Source organism: Coptis chinensis, chromosome 4, assembly GCF_015680905.1.
Source record: "Coptis chinensis isolate HL-2020 chromosome 4, ASM1568090v1, whole genome shotgun sequence".
Classification (NCBI taxonomy): domain Eukaryota; kingdom Viridiplantae; phylum Streptophyta; class Magnoliopsida; order Ranunculales; family Ranunculaceae; genus Coptis; species Coptis chinensis.
In genome coordinates, this window is record NC_141459.1 from 103,746,833 (window position 1) to 103,760,346 (window position 13,514).

General features: G+C 36.0%; 1 long non-coding RNA gene across 1 annotated transcript; it reads left to right on the plus strand.

Moving 5' to 3' along the window:
• Positions 1 to 12,478: 12,478 nt before the first annotated feature.
• Positions 12,479 to 13,284, plus strand: LOC147506489 (uncharacterized). The gene is made up of 3 exons (XR_015220815.1): positions 12,479 to 12,534; positions 12,643 to 12,895; positions 12,998 to 13,284. It is a non-coding gene; the product is annotated as an uncharacterized LOC147506489 (long non-coding RNA).
• Positions 13,285 to 13,514: the final 230 nt, after the last annotated feature.

Here is a 13,514-nt window from a genome sequence, read left to right on the forward strand (position 1 = left end):
TAGGCCCCCCCACTTGTGGGCAAAAATAAGGGTCCGAACTGGACCATGCCCACTCCTACGAATAAAGTAACGCATTTATTTCTTTGTTAGAAATTGTCCCATAGTCAATATAGGCAATGGCCTAGGCCCCCCACTTGTGGCCAAAATATAAGGGCCCGAACTGGACCATGCCCACTCCCACGAAGAAAGTAACGCATTTATTTCTTTGGCCTAGACAGAGGTAACTTGTGCCTAGACTAATTCAACTAGACATTGTGATTGTTTATACTCGTTCGATACGACTAGACCTTTCTCCATAGTGTATATATAGATATGCAACTAAATTTCGTTAATTCTTTTTATGTTTTTATATGGGATAATTCTTTTTCAAGAAATTGGTCCCAAGACTCATTTTCGAGTGAAAATAACTCTCACAACCAATTTTTTTTTTTATCACTCTCTGTCTCTCTAAGACAATTTTTGGGTAAAAATAACTTTAAAAACCAATTTTCGAGTCTGAGAGATGATTATGAGAAAGATATCACAGATTGGGTCAATAAGGACACACTGGTGATCATAGTACAAAATATTAGGATATGTCAACATGTCGATCCCTGATTTATGGATATGTATGTATCGTGGATATATCATTCTCTTTGGAGATATTTGACATTGTTTCATATGCAAATATCGTGAATATATCTGAAATATCAATAAATATCGTGGATATTGTGGATCTTTATTGATATATCATGATATATATTTTATATTTATTTGAAATATAATAGTAAATATTAAATAAAATTGTTACCTACACAATATATCGCCAAATATCCCAAAATATTGCTAAATATCTCTAAATATCGCAAATATCATCGAAATATCATGGATATTTGCAGCCTTATATATCTCTAAACATATCGTGATATTAATATATCTTTTGTTGAAATCTCGATATTTATCGCAATATATCATGATATTTTGTACTATGCCGGTGATTACCAGTGAGGAAACAACACAAATTGAGCCTAGTGAATTGATAAGGGATACCAATACTAAAGAACAACCTGTGGGTGTCGCTGAAATCACTAGCTAGTATGGCTTCTCCTACATCTCAAGTTAATTAGTGAGGTTCATGATGGTTCTCTTATATATATATGGTTGTTATTCCAACTTAAGTTGAAGTGGTTGCTAGCACCAATGTTGATACTGCTAGAGCTTTAGTTGTTGAGGTTGTAGTTGGTACACATATAGATGTGACATCAGCTAAAGATACTCATAAAGATGTTGACTTGGATGTTGTGGTTCAAGTGGATACTACTTTAGTACAAGTGGATGTTGTTGTAGTTACAAATGCTTCCCAGAACCTCTTGATTGGTGAGCAAGGCTTGTGCTCCCATGAACCAGCAGATGAGATATAAAGTACAACCTATCTCTCCACCTGGTACAAGGTCGAGAGTTCAGAGGGAAACTCAAGCTGATGAGGAATGGACTACGGTTAGGTCTAAGAAAACTAGAAAAGAACCCTCTCCAAGTGTGGTCAAGGGCACTTAGCCAGTGAAATTAGTCCTACCTTAGCTATGATTAAGCAAGCTTCCAAGGCAAGATGTAAAGGTAAAAATCTTGATGGATACATTAAGGAGATTTCGGACGATACTCTTGGTTTAACATACGTTTGCAGTGAATGTGAGACTTTTTTCTATAACTTTGAGTATGCACAGAGACATCTAAGGAATGATCATCCGGTCTTAAGATATAAACTTTTGTTTGGTGGCAGACATTAGATGATTTTATATTGTTAATTCTTTGTATGTGCACCCGAGTGGGCTATGTTCATGAGTTTCTCATGACTGTAAGCCTTATAGCTTAGTATTGTTGTAGTGATGATTCTCCCTCTAGTGATCATACTCTTAGGGAGGTATGTATGTAACACTTTGAAGTTTAATCAACAGGTAGGGGGTCTGCCTCAACCCCATAACTTTTTTTAAAAAAAACCCCATAAGGATAAATAACTCGAATTTTAAATAAATATTTTTTGATTTTACCCTTTATGTCGTTTTATTATGAACAGTGAGTGTTCATACCTTATGTTGATGTATGAACAATGATTGCTCATATCCAAATAGGTGAACGTGCCTCATACAATATATTAATGTATGAACAATAATTGTTCATAGCTCATGTTGAGGTATAAACAATGATTGTTCATACTTCAATAGGTGTTCTTACTGATCATACATTTTGTTAAGGTATGAACATTGATTGTTCATAGCTCATGTTGAGGTATAAATAATGATTGCTCATAGTCCAATAGGTGTTCTTACTGGTCATACATTATGTTAAGGTATGAACATTGATTGTTCATACCCCATATTCATACCTCAAATAAGTATGAACAATGAGTGTTCATAGCTCATGTTAAGGTATGAACAATAATTGTTCATACTCCAATAAGTGTTATTATTGATCATACATATGTTGAAGTATTGTTCATACTCCAATAGGTGTTCTTACTGATCATACATTATGTTGAGGTATGAACATTGATTGTTTATACCCCAAATAAGTATGAACAATGATTGTCTATATGAGCAATGAGTGCTAATAACTCATGTTAAGGTATGAACAACCCAAATAGGTATGAACAATGATTGTTTACACTCCAATAAGTGTTATTACTGATCATATATTATGTTGAGATATAAACAATGATTGTTTGTATGAATAGTGATTGTTTATAACTTATGTTGAGGTAGGTAAAACCCCATATTTTTGGGCCGTGGGCTTAAGGGGGTTTGTGGGATGAAAAATAGAAGACGAGAGAAGTCTCGGGCAATGCCGGCTCATCTATTAGTCGACTTAGGCGGCTGCCTAAGGCCTCAAATTTAGAAGGCCTCCGAATTTTCTTATTTCTCCTTACATGCATTTGATATTACCCTATTTTTTGAAGAAAAAAAAAATACAAAAAAGGACACTAGGAGTCAATTTGGTTTCTCCCCCACCCACTAAAGTTCGGGAGTGAATTGGTTTTAAGAAAATTTATTTCAATAGTACACTACAACATTTGCATCTCGAAGTCACATGACAAATCCAATGGTTACAAGTGCGTACTTATCTTAATTTTTGTGTGATAGTCCTCACATAGTTAGATATCTAAATTGGAAAGAATCAAAGAGAATAGAAAACCCCACATTATATGCTAGAATCTCCATATTCTATGGCGCCTCTCCCACTTCTTCTCCACTTAATTAAAGACATATTAGCCGATTTTCTCAAGGTCTCTCTCTCTCTCTCACATACTACCCTTTCATGTTTCACCCATTTTCATTATTTTACTCATTAAGTTCTTAACTATTTGTCCATTAATCATCTCTTATTCGCAAATTGGTATATATTATTTATTTATTTCGAAGGAAATCAATCTATTCTTCACTTTTGTATGTGAAATTGAGGTTTCATTTTTAATATGAATCTTATATTATAATCTATTATTTGTTTTTTTTTTCGTTAATTTTGTAATGAGTTTAGAAGAAAAAAAAAAGTCCTCACTTGGCTCACCGCCTAAGGCCACATCTAGGCTTGAGCCGGCCCTGGTCTCGGGAGCTCCCTCTCTCTCTCTTTCTCCCTCTTTGGGGGTTTCGCTGTCTCTCTCTCTAAAAGATGTGGGCAACAAGAAAAAGGAGAGACAGTAAAGATATTGCAAAGGAAATAACTATTTCAATTGGATTCTCGATCGACAAATTTCAATTTTAACGTGGAGTATTGGTGGGATTTTTCTAAACTAGAACATGCATACTTTATAGAAGCTTGAGGAATGTGGGTTTTTATTGGAGGACGAAATTTGCTTGGGAGCTTGCTTACTTGGGAATTTATTTGCAAATTCCAAGGCAAGTGACCTACCCTCTCCTTTTTATGTCCAATTACGATATTGTGATTCCTTTGGCATACATATCCTATTGTTTTATCATGCATGTTCTAAAACTTTGTTATTAGATTTTTTGACAAGGAGCTTGGCATATATATATATGGATACATGTAATCTACAGAACAAATTCTATGGAGTACGACTGAGGCTTGATCTTGTGGGTGTTTGATGGTTTAATGTGTAGGTGCTATTTCATGTGATAGTGGAGTTGAGTATGCATGGTTAATTACTTTGCTCCTGTTTTTCTTAGGAGAGTGTATGTGTTGCTGTTAGACAACATTATGGCTATGGGATTCATTTTATAAGTATGTATAAATGTTTACGGTATCACGGTGTCCACCATTACACCCTTTATGCTCCGACATTGATAGACTGGCATATAAGTAAGTTTAAAGATGCATTGCGTGCTACTTATCAACTTCGTTGTGCCTGTCCGCCAATTTTATTACTTGATATCGTTTGATTTTAGATTTTTGCTAACTATTTTGTGGGTTTGAGATGAGTACACCTACTTCCTCCTTTTTTTTTTTTTGAAATAATTAGGGGTTCAGATACCCCAAACTTTTATTTATATCAGGTTCTCAAATACAACTTTCATTTCTTATCCCTCGTGATCAATACATGCATTTTTTGATCCATAGGGGGAATAAAGAGCAAAAAACCATTACACTCTTCTCTGTTCATTTTCGATAGGTAATCAACTACTTGGTTACCCTCCTGGAAGACATGGACAATGGATAATTGATCAAACTTCAAACTCTCAGCTTGAATTTGGACAACCAGGTTCCTACAGTACCACGATGGCTTCCCTTTTTTGGTTAAGATCTTGACCCCCTGCATAGAGTCTGATTGCACTTGAAGATGTTTAATGTTCAGCTGTGCCGCACCTTCCCACCCTTTTAAAACAGCGAGTAGCTCCTGATAGATCACTGACAACCTCTTAGTTATTCCACTGTACGCCATTATCACTTCCCTATAACTATCCCTCAAGAATCCTCCATAGCTTGCCACCCCTTCTTGCACCGACTCATCAGCGTTCAGAACCACTGTACCCACCTCTGGCTTTTCCTATTTAACCCATCTTCCTCTTTGTCTTTGACTCTTACCTCGATTCCCAACTTTGCCAACAACAATTTGGTTCCCACATCTTCCTAGACTAATTCCAGTGTTTTCCCCATGTAAATCTTCATACTATTTAGGACCTTTTGACTTACCTCGTCAGCTGCTTTAACTCGGTCTTTCTTTAACCTCCAATTTTGCTCAGTCCAAATGGCTTGCACTGCTGCACAAATGAATGCTCTAATCACTTCTGACACCATAGTATTCGATCTGCTTAATCGCATTAAGTAATACCATTCATCATGGGATGCTCTAACAGTGACTGGTAGTCCCATAGCCCTCTTGAACTCTTCCCAGACTAATTTAGAGTAGGAACAATCGAAAAACAGATGGGAAGAACTTTCCTCATGGTTGCCACACAAACAACATTTTGTAGTTCTTATGACCTTCTTCGCCATCAGTCGATTCTGTGTTGGAAGAGCTCCGAAAAACAATTGCCAAACTGTGAATGAATGCTTTGGAACTGAGTACTTCCCCCATACTATCTTGAACCATTTGACTTTACTCCTCACATTCTTTAGGACCGAATATGCTGATGATGTAGAGAATTCTCCTGAGCTGCTAGGTGTCCATGTAACCTGGTCCTCTGTGATGTAGGCATTAATCTCCATTTTCATAATCCATTCCTTTACCTCACACTCCTGTAGATCAGTGATAATCCTTGACCAGCCACCATCAGCTATCACTACTGACACCTTTGCATCTTCTGGGACTGCATGTGCTAGTAGTGCTCTGGCTTGACCATTGAGAATAAGTGGGCCTGAACACCATGGGTCATGCCAGAAGCTAGTACCATTGCCATTTGCAATACAATATCTAATGAACTTCCATGATATTTCTCTGTGTTTCATTATACCTCTCCACACCCATGAACAGTCCCTCGGGGCTTTCATGGTCCAAAAATGTTTTTGCTTGATATGATGTTGCCATGACCATTTAACCCATAGACAGTCTGATTTCTGCGCAAGTTTAAAAACTAGGCCACAGTATGCTGCTTTATTCCAAACTCTAGGGTCAACGAGGTCAAGCCCTCCGTGTTCTTTATCTAGTCAGAGGGTCGCACTACTTGTATGATGCATCTTCTTTTCCATGCTTGGCCCTGCCCATATAAACGTGTTGCATAACTTAGCCACCTTTTCTATCACATTCTTAGGAAGGACAAAAATTTGAGCCCAATAGGTTTGAAAAGAAGATAGGACTGATTTCACCAATTGCACTCTTCCAGCTCTGTTGAGATCTTTATTCTTCTAGTTAGATATTCTAGCAGAAATCTTCTCTATCAGCGGCAAACATTCTCTGATGCCAAGTCTGCGTTGCGGTGGGGGGACCTAAAAATAGGTAATAGGTGGAGTGACCACTGAGATATTCAAAACTGCTGCCAACTCTAACCTTTCTGCTTCATTCATGCTGCCTGTGAGAAGTGTAGTCTTATCATTGCTGAATTGAAGCCCTGTTGCATCTGAGAAGATTTCAGAGTATCTCTTATGGCATTCATAGATTCAATATTGCCTTTACAAAAGAGTAGCACATCATTCGCAAAACAGAGGTGTGATATGGCTAGCTTCCTGCACTTTGAGTGAGCACTAATTCTGTTCATCTGCAAATCTTGGTGGAGAAGTGAACTCAAGATCTCCATGACAAGTACAAACAAATACGGAGAGACTGGATCACCCTACCGAAGTCCTCTTTTTCCTTCAAAATAGCCTTCAGGCATCCCATTCACCATAACTGAATATGTAGGAAACTTGAATCTGCACAAAATGGCTTCAACAGCTTGCCAAGAAACATAATCGTACGCCTTCTTAATATCAAGTTTGATTGCACATCTCTTCTGGCCATGCTTTCTCGAATACCCCCTTAATAGCTCATGAGCTAAGAGAAGATTGTCTTGAATAGACCTCCCTGGTATAAAATCTGATTGGGAACTTGAGATTAGCTCAGAGATGCAAGTCTTCATCCTGTTGGTTATTACTTTCGACACACAAGCTATGGGTCGAAAAGAGCCAACTGAAGATGCATTTTTCATTTATGGGATGAGACAGATTTTTTCCTCCAATAATTTTCCTGTGTATGAATATATATTGGATAGCTTTGATAAAATATGTTCCAATAGTATCCCGACTTTCTTTAAAAAAACAAGCATTATAACCGTCAGGGCCTGGTGATTTATTATCCTCCATATCGAATAAGGCTTCCTTGATTTCTAATAGAGTAATAGGGGAGATAAGAGAGATGCTTGTATTTTGATCAATCTCCTTTACTATGAGATTATTTAGAAACCTAGAGTCACAATATGCTTCGAAGGACACCCCCAAAAGTTCATAATAGAATTGGAGAAAAGCAGCAGCTACTTGATCCTTCCCTTCTCTTTTTGTGCCTTGTGCATATGTTATAACCCCTACAAAGTTTCGAGTTTTTTTCTCCTTCAGCGCATTGAAACAATATGCACTACACTTATCTCCGAAGCATAACCAATCGATATCCATTTTATGAAAAATATCTGCTTCCTCCATTTTAATCAAGCTACATAGCTTTTCTCGCAACTCAAACTCTTGAGCACTAAGGAAACAATCCAACGGATTCCGATGTAACAAATCTTGCACTGACTGGAGTTACATTCTTGCTTCTTCAACCATCATCTGAATGTCATTACTCAAGGATCTTGCCCAACCTTTCAACACTGGCATTAGACTTTTCAGCTTTCTTGTCAACATGAATGGTGGGCTACCATGGTCTGGTATATCCCAACACTCCTTGAGAGAAGCCTGGAAATCTTTGTGAAGCAACCAAAAATTACAAAACCTGAAAGGTGGGTGGCTTTTACCAGAACAAATGAAAGACATAACCAATGGGCAGTGATCTGATATTCCCTGGGTTAAAACTTCCACACTTGTGGCCAAGGTTAGAGATGTCCAGGCAGCATTGACTAAGCATCTATCCAACTTTGACCATTTTCTCATCCTCCTTTTATATTAAATAAAGTATGCAATAATTGGTTAATTGATATATACTAATGAATTTTGTGAGATATGATACTATTCTAAATTAAATACATGTTAGCTATATGAGGTGGTACGGTCCTTATACTTGTAGTGCTTGATATAGTGTGGTTACTGCATTTGCTTGTCCATATTTGCATTCTTTTATTCAATGGTGGATGAGCTTAGTGATTCACGGTATTTTTACGCCATCCTTCGTATGTTCTTTTAAGTGATTAGTTGGATGGTGGGAACTTGGTTTTGAAACCAAGCTAGCTAATCTTTCTTGCTCTGATATGTGACTAGTACTATTGAACTGTTGAGTTCTAGTGTTGAACTGTCGTGTTCTAGTATTGAATTTTCGAGTTCTAGTGATGAAGTGATGAACTGTCGAGTTTTACTATTGAACTGTCAAGCTCTAAAGAAAGAACTACGTATGGCTTGATCCCTGAAAGAGTAGGCAGCCACCTGGCACAACCGCTTCCATAGGTAGATACCCACCCAGTAAAGTTCTTTGTTTTTGATGTTTGATCATTGTTTTATTTCGTAACTATATATATATATACTAGCTTGTAGGCCCGTGCATACGCACTGGCTCTTTTGAAAACATTCGCGCATACTCACCAGCTCTTTTGAAAACATTTAGATTTTTTTTAGAAAATTGGGACTACCATTTTAGTCATTAACCCGTTTTAATTTTCTAACAAATTATTTTTAATGAAGTTTTAATGAAGTTTTAAAAACCCATTTTTTCAATTGGGAGAGAGATTATGTTTTAATAGGAGAAGGATTCACGCTTTAATTAGAAGTGCTAGAATTTGTTTTAATAGGAGAATAATTTATATTATAATAGGATAGGAATTCCTGTTGTAAAAAAAGATTTTCGTTTTGCAAATAGGAGAGAAATTTCTATTTTAATAGGAGATGACGTGGAATTTTAATATGCACTGGCTCTTTTGAAAATATTTAGATATTTTTTAGAAAATTGGGACTACCGTTTTAGTCGCTAACCCGTTTTAATTTTCTAACAAATTGTTTTAAATGAAATTTTAATTAAGTCTTAAAAACCCGTTTTTTCAATTGGGAGAGAGATCATGTTTTAATAGGAGAATAAATTCCCGTTTTAATTAGATATGCTAAATTTTTCATTTTTAATAGGGGAGGAATTCCCATTTTAATAGGAGAATGATTCCTGCTTTAATTAGAAGTGCTATAATTTGTTTTAATAGAAGAGGAATTCACGTTTTAATAGGAGTTGACGTGGAATTTTAATAGAGCTTGAAAAATACCCTTTGTGGGAGCTTTAATATTAAAAAGATATAGATATACGGTGATAATTAGGCTACAGTGCCACCCTTATCTCACACCCCTCCTGGTCCCTCAGATCTCTTCTCAAGATCATCAGATCTAATTCACTCAAAAATCGCAAAATTTCAAAATTTCAAAATTTCAAAGTATTTCAAAAACAAAAAAACGAAAAAAAGGAAAAAACGTGAAATTGGGTTATCCTCCACGCGAAATTGGGTTCTTCTTTTCCCAAAATTCATAACCCAAAATCAACAACAATAGCTATAATTCATAACCCAAAATTTTGAAACCCACAAATTGATTCACGAATTGATTTTGAGTTTGATTCACATTTTGATTTCGAGTTTGATTCAAAAATTTGCCTCTTCAAAGATTCCAGTGCTCATACTGTGCAACAAAATCGATAAAGTGATCAAGCAACACCAAGGAGTTCATCAGAAAACAATTTGGAAAAGGAACGATAAAAGTACATAACCGCCATGGTTTTTAACTGGTTTGGCAAAAATTGGTTTTTCAGTTGTCCACAGATCATTGATAATATACAAAAGTAGAAGCCATAAATATTGGCAAAATCAATTTGTTTAAAAACATAAGCTTGTTTTGAGTAATTACCTTGAATATGATATGCTCAAATATTGTTTAAACATTACTTAATATTGTTTGAATATATGACATACACAAATATTGTCTATAATATTGTTTTAACTAGCATTTTCGGTGAAGTCTGTCAGAGTTTTAACTAGCATTTTCGGTGAACTCTGTCAGAGTTTAACTAACATATTCGGTGAACTCTGTCAGAGTTTTAACTAGTATTTTCGGTGAACTCTGTCAGAGTTTTAACTAGCATTTTCGGTGAACTCTGTTAGAGTTCAGTGAACTCTGTCAGAGTTTTAACTAGCATTTTCGGTGAACTCTGTCTGAGTTTTAACTAGGATTTTCGGTGAATTCTGTCAGAGTTCGGTGATACATCTACCAAGTCCAAGCAATTGAAGATGAAGAGATGAACAAAAGAGGAGATCAAAGATGAAAGGACAAATTTTTATGTTTTTTTGCCCCTATCTCTATTTGCATTTAGAAGAGACCCTCAAAATTCCCTAAAGCTGAGAAAGGCTTGTACATACTACTTTTAGCATATGAATGGTTTGATGGTGAATGTCTGCCCAGAAATAAAACTCTGCTGGTCTTAAATGCACCTTTTTCTTATTTTATAATTTTAATAAAAATTATATTCTGCATTTTAATGCACCTATAGTTTAATTATTTCTTCGTGGAATTTGCATCACACAGGAACTGCTTAGTAGTTTAGTTCTTTAGCATAAACCTATATATGGTTATACCAAGTTTGATAACTTGTATTCCAACACAATTCTGATCTAGGTCTGCCCTTTTCTTTTTTTGAAGTTATTGCAAAGTGCTGATCTAGGTTGTGTTTATGGATGTGTAATTTGATTTGGTTTTTGTAGGTTTGTTTCAGTCGGAGAAACCAAAGGTGGTGTGTAAATTAGATAGTAATTTTTTGTCGTATTTCTGAACTAAAAGTATTGTTTATGTAGTGGTGTTGTTTTGTTTTGGCGAGTGTTTCAGGCTGCATCTACAAGTTTGGTCCAAAGGTACTTGGATTTGGAATCAATACCTGAAGTTCAGGTCTCTGGAAAAAGTGTCGGGTGTCCTTCAAAACATCTCTTTCTCTGTCATGTCTTATAGAGAATTGTTCGAGGCGTTTGTTCTGTTAATTTGCAAGAGCAAGATTCTTTGTTTAATTTGCCTTGTAACATATTTAATTTAAGTGAAATTGAATGTGGGTAAAATGTTAATTGGAAGTAGAATTGGTGAACTTTAAGGGTGACCAGGGGCGGATCCAGCATTTCAACTATCTCCGGGCTAAACAATAATAGCAAGAGTCTTGAACAAAAAAAAAAAATAGATACATTCCAAAGAAACAATTGAAACACCAGAATTCACAAGTAGCCAAATATATACTAATTCATCAAAATATCTAATCAAGTTCGACTACAAATCTATTTAAAAAGTAAAACTATTTAAACGGTATTTTACGAGTCTTGCGGGCGTCAAAATCATTTCTTTCCACAATTTCGATTCTAACAAGCACCAAAATTCAAATCCAAAGAAGAAAAACAGTACATCTCGACACGACGACATATTAACACATAACATACAAAATTTCATAACCAACGAACCATATTAACATTTCAATTTTCAAACAACAATTTTCACATATCTAAAGTCTACATTCCACCAAATCAAGTAATGCAATTTCAGGACCCGACTTGTCTGCATCTCATCGATAACTGTCATTCAAGTGAAATAAATTTAGGAGTCACTGAAATGCTATTGTAATTGAATGTGGTGTAGCTCAATCCATGGCCAAAAGCAAAGATGGCATTTCCGTTGTAGAACTAACTTATATGTTCATCCAAGATAACTTTTTGCAGTATCTGGTCTGAGTTGCATTGAAGTTATGGGGAGCTTGGTTACGTATTCTTGTAATCTTGTGGAAACCATGTGACTGGAAATCGGCCAGCTAAAAGAACGATGAGAGAATACATAGTAAATATTATCTATCAGTATTGTCAGACCATAGCTAACTAGTTATGAAATAGTCTAGAAACAACCAAGTTTTATTTTCTCACCTGGGTTATATTTAGGTGGTATAGTATTTTCTTTTTTCAGTAAAAAGACCCCGGGTTGAAGCCTGGTCTAGCCCTCTCCTAGGTCCGCCCCTGAGGGTGATGACTTTGCGTATCGACACATAATTTTCGTTATTTGGATATTTTTGGTACTGTGTGTTATTTTCTTTATGGAATTTAGCTCAAACGGTAGAGCGCTTGAGAATGCTAGTGGATCTCCACTACATCTTAAGAGATGGTGGTTTGAATCCACCAATATCCATTTAAGGTACATTTATTAGTGCATACTAGCTTCTGCACGTTGGTGGTACTAAGACTCTAAGAGAGTCTTCATGTGTACGCTGCAAGCTAGCAACCACATTCAGTAATGGCTATAAGTTTCTATTGAGATTTGGAAGAACATGTTTGACGTTTATTAACAAGAACCTGTTGTTATTGTGATCATGCAATCTTATACTACTTACTAGTTCACACTCGTAGGTGATCCCTTGCAATTTGGGCTATCTTCTTAACTTCTTTGCAGGGTCCTGTCTGTGAAAAAGAGAAGCGGGAAAAGGAGAGCGAGCTCAGGGATCTGGTATTATCAGTAGTCTGAATTGGATCAGATCATTTTACTGAATTTTTTTAATCTCCTACTCTAATATTAGTTTATAAGTATTCTGATTGCCTTCTATGTACTTATTAGGTTGGGAAAAATTTACATGCCCTCAGTCAAATAGAGGGTGTCGACCTTGAATTTGTTTTAAGATGATTGAGTTTTGTGAAGTAGTGATGCCAAGACCATGTCCAGGGAAGCAGCTGCTATGATCAATGTGACAAATGGTAGCTAAGACTTCCTTCTTTTTTGTTTCTCAGCCAACTGTCAACATCAAGACAGTGCTGTCTCAACTGATGGATAGACTCATAGACTATCAAACTATGCTGCTTCAAGCGCAGAAGTGAGTAATACCCATATTTTCTTTTTAGGGTCAAGAAGTTATTCTCTTTCCCTCTTCATTTTTATATTTCTTCCTGCCTCTCCTTATAATTTTCTGTTGCAGGTTCTGCCTGAGTTCTTGCAAGTAGAGGCTTTTGCCAAATTGAGTAATGCTATTGGGAAGGTGAACACAACGGATTTTGCTCCCCTCATCTTGATAGATTCATTAGTTTTTTTTTTGTCTTTTTAGGAGTTAAGTTGTCTTGTCTCCACAGTGGCTTCATTGTACGTAACAGTTTCTTTGATTTATTTTCTTTTTTGTTTTACATGGTAAGAGTGCTTCTCTTATCAGTATGAATGATCTGAGATAACAAAAATAATAGGAAATACCGAAATACCAGTTTTGTTGTATGAACTTTTGTTATTAGAGGATCTCGGTGGATTCAAACCACCATCATTTTTGGATATCTCCAAACTGCTCTGCCCTTTGAGCTAAAGATCCACTATCGTAGATTTGGATGTTTGCTCAACATATTATTTAAAAAACAACTTATCCCAACTTAGCAAATTAGTAAAAACTCAACAAAAATCACTTGAAGACATTTTATCGAATACCAGAGTTCACCGAAAATGCTAGTTAA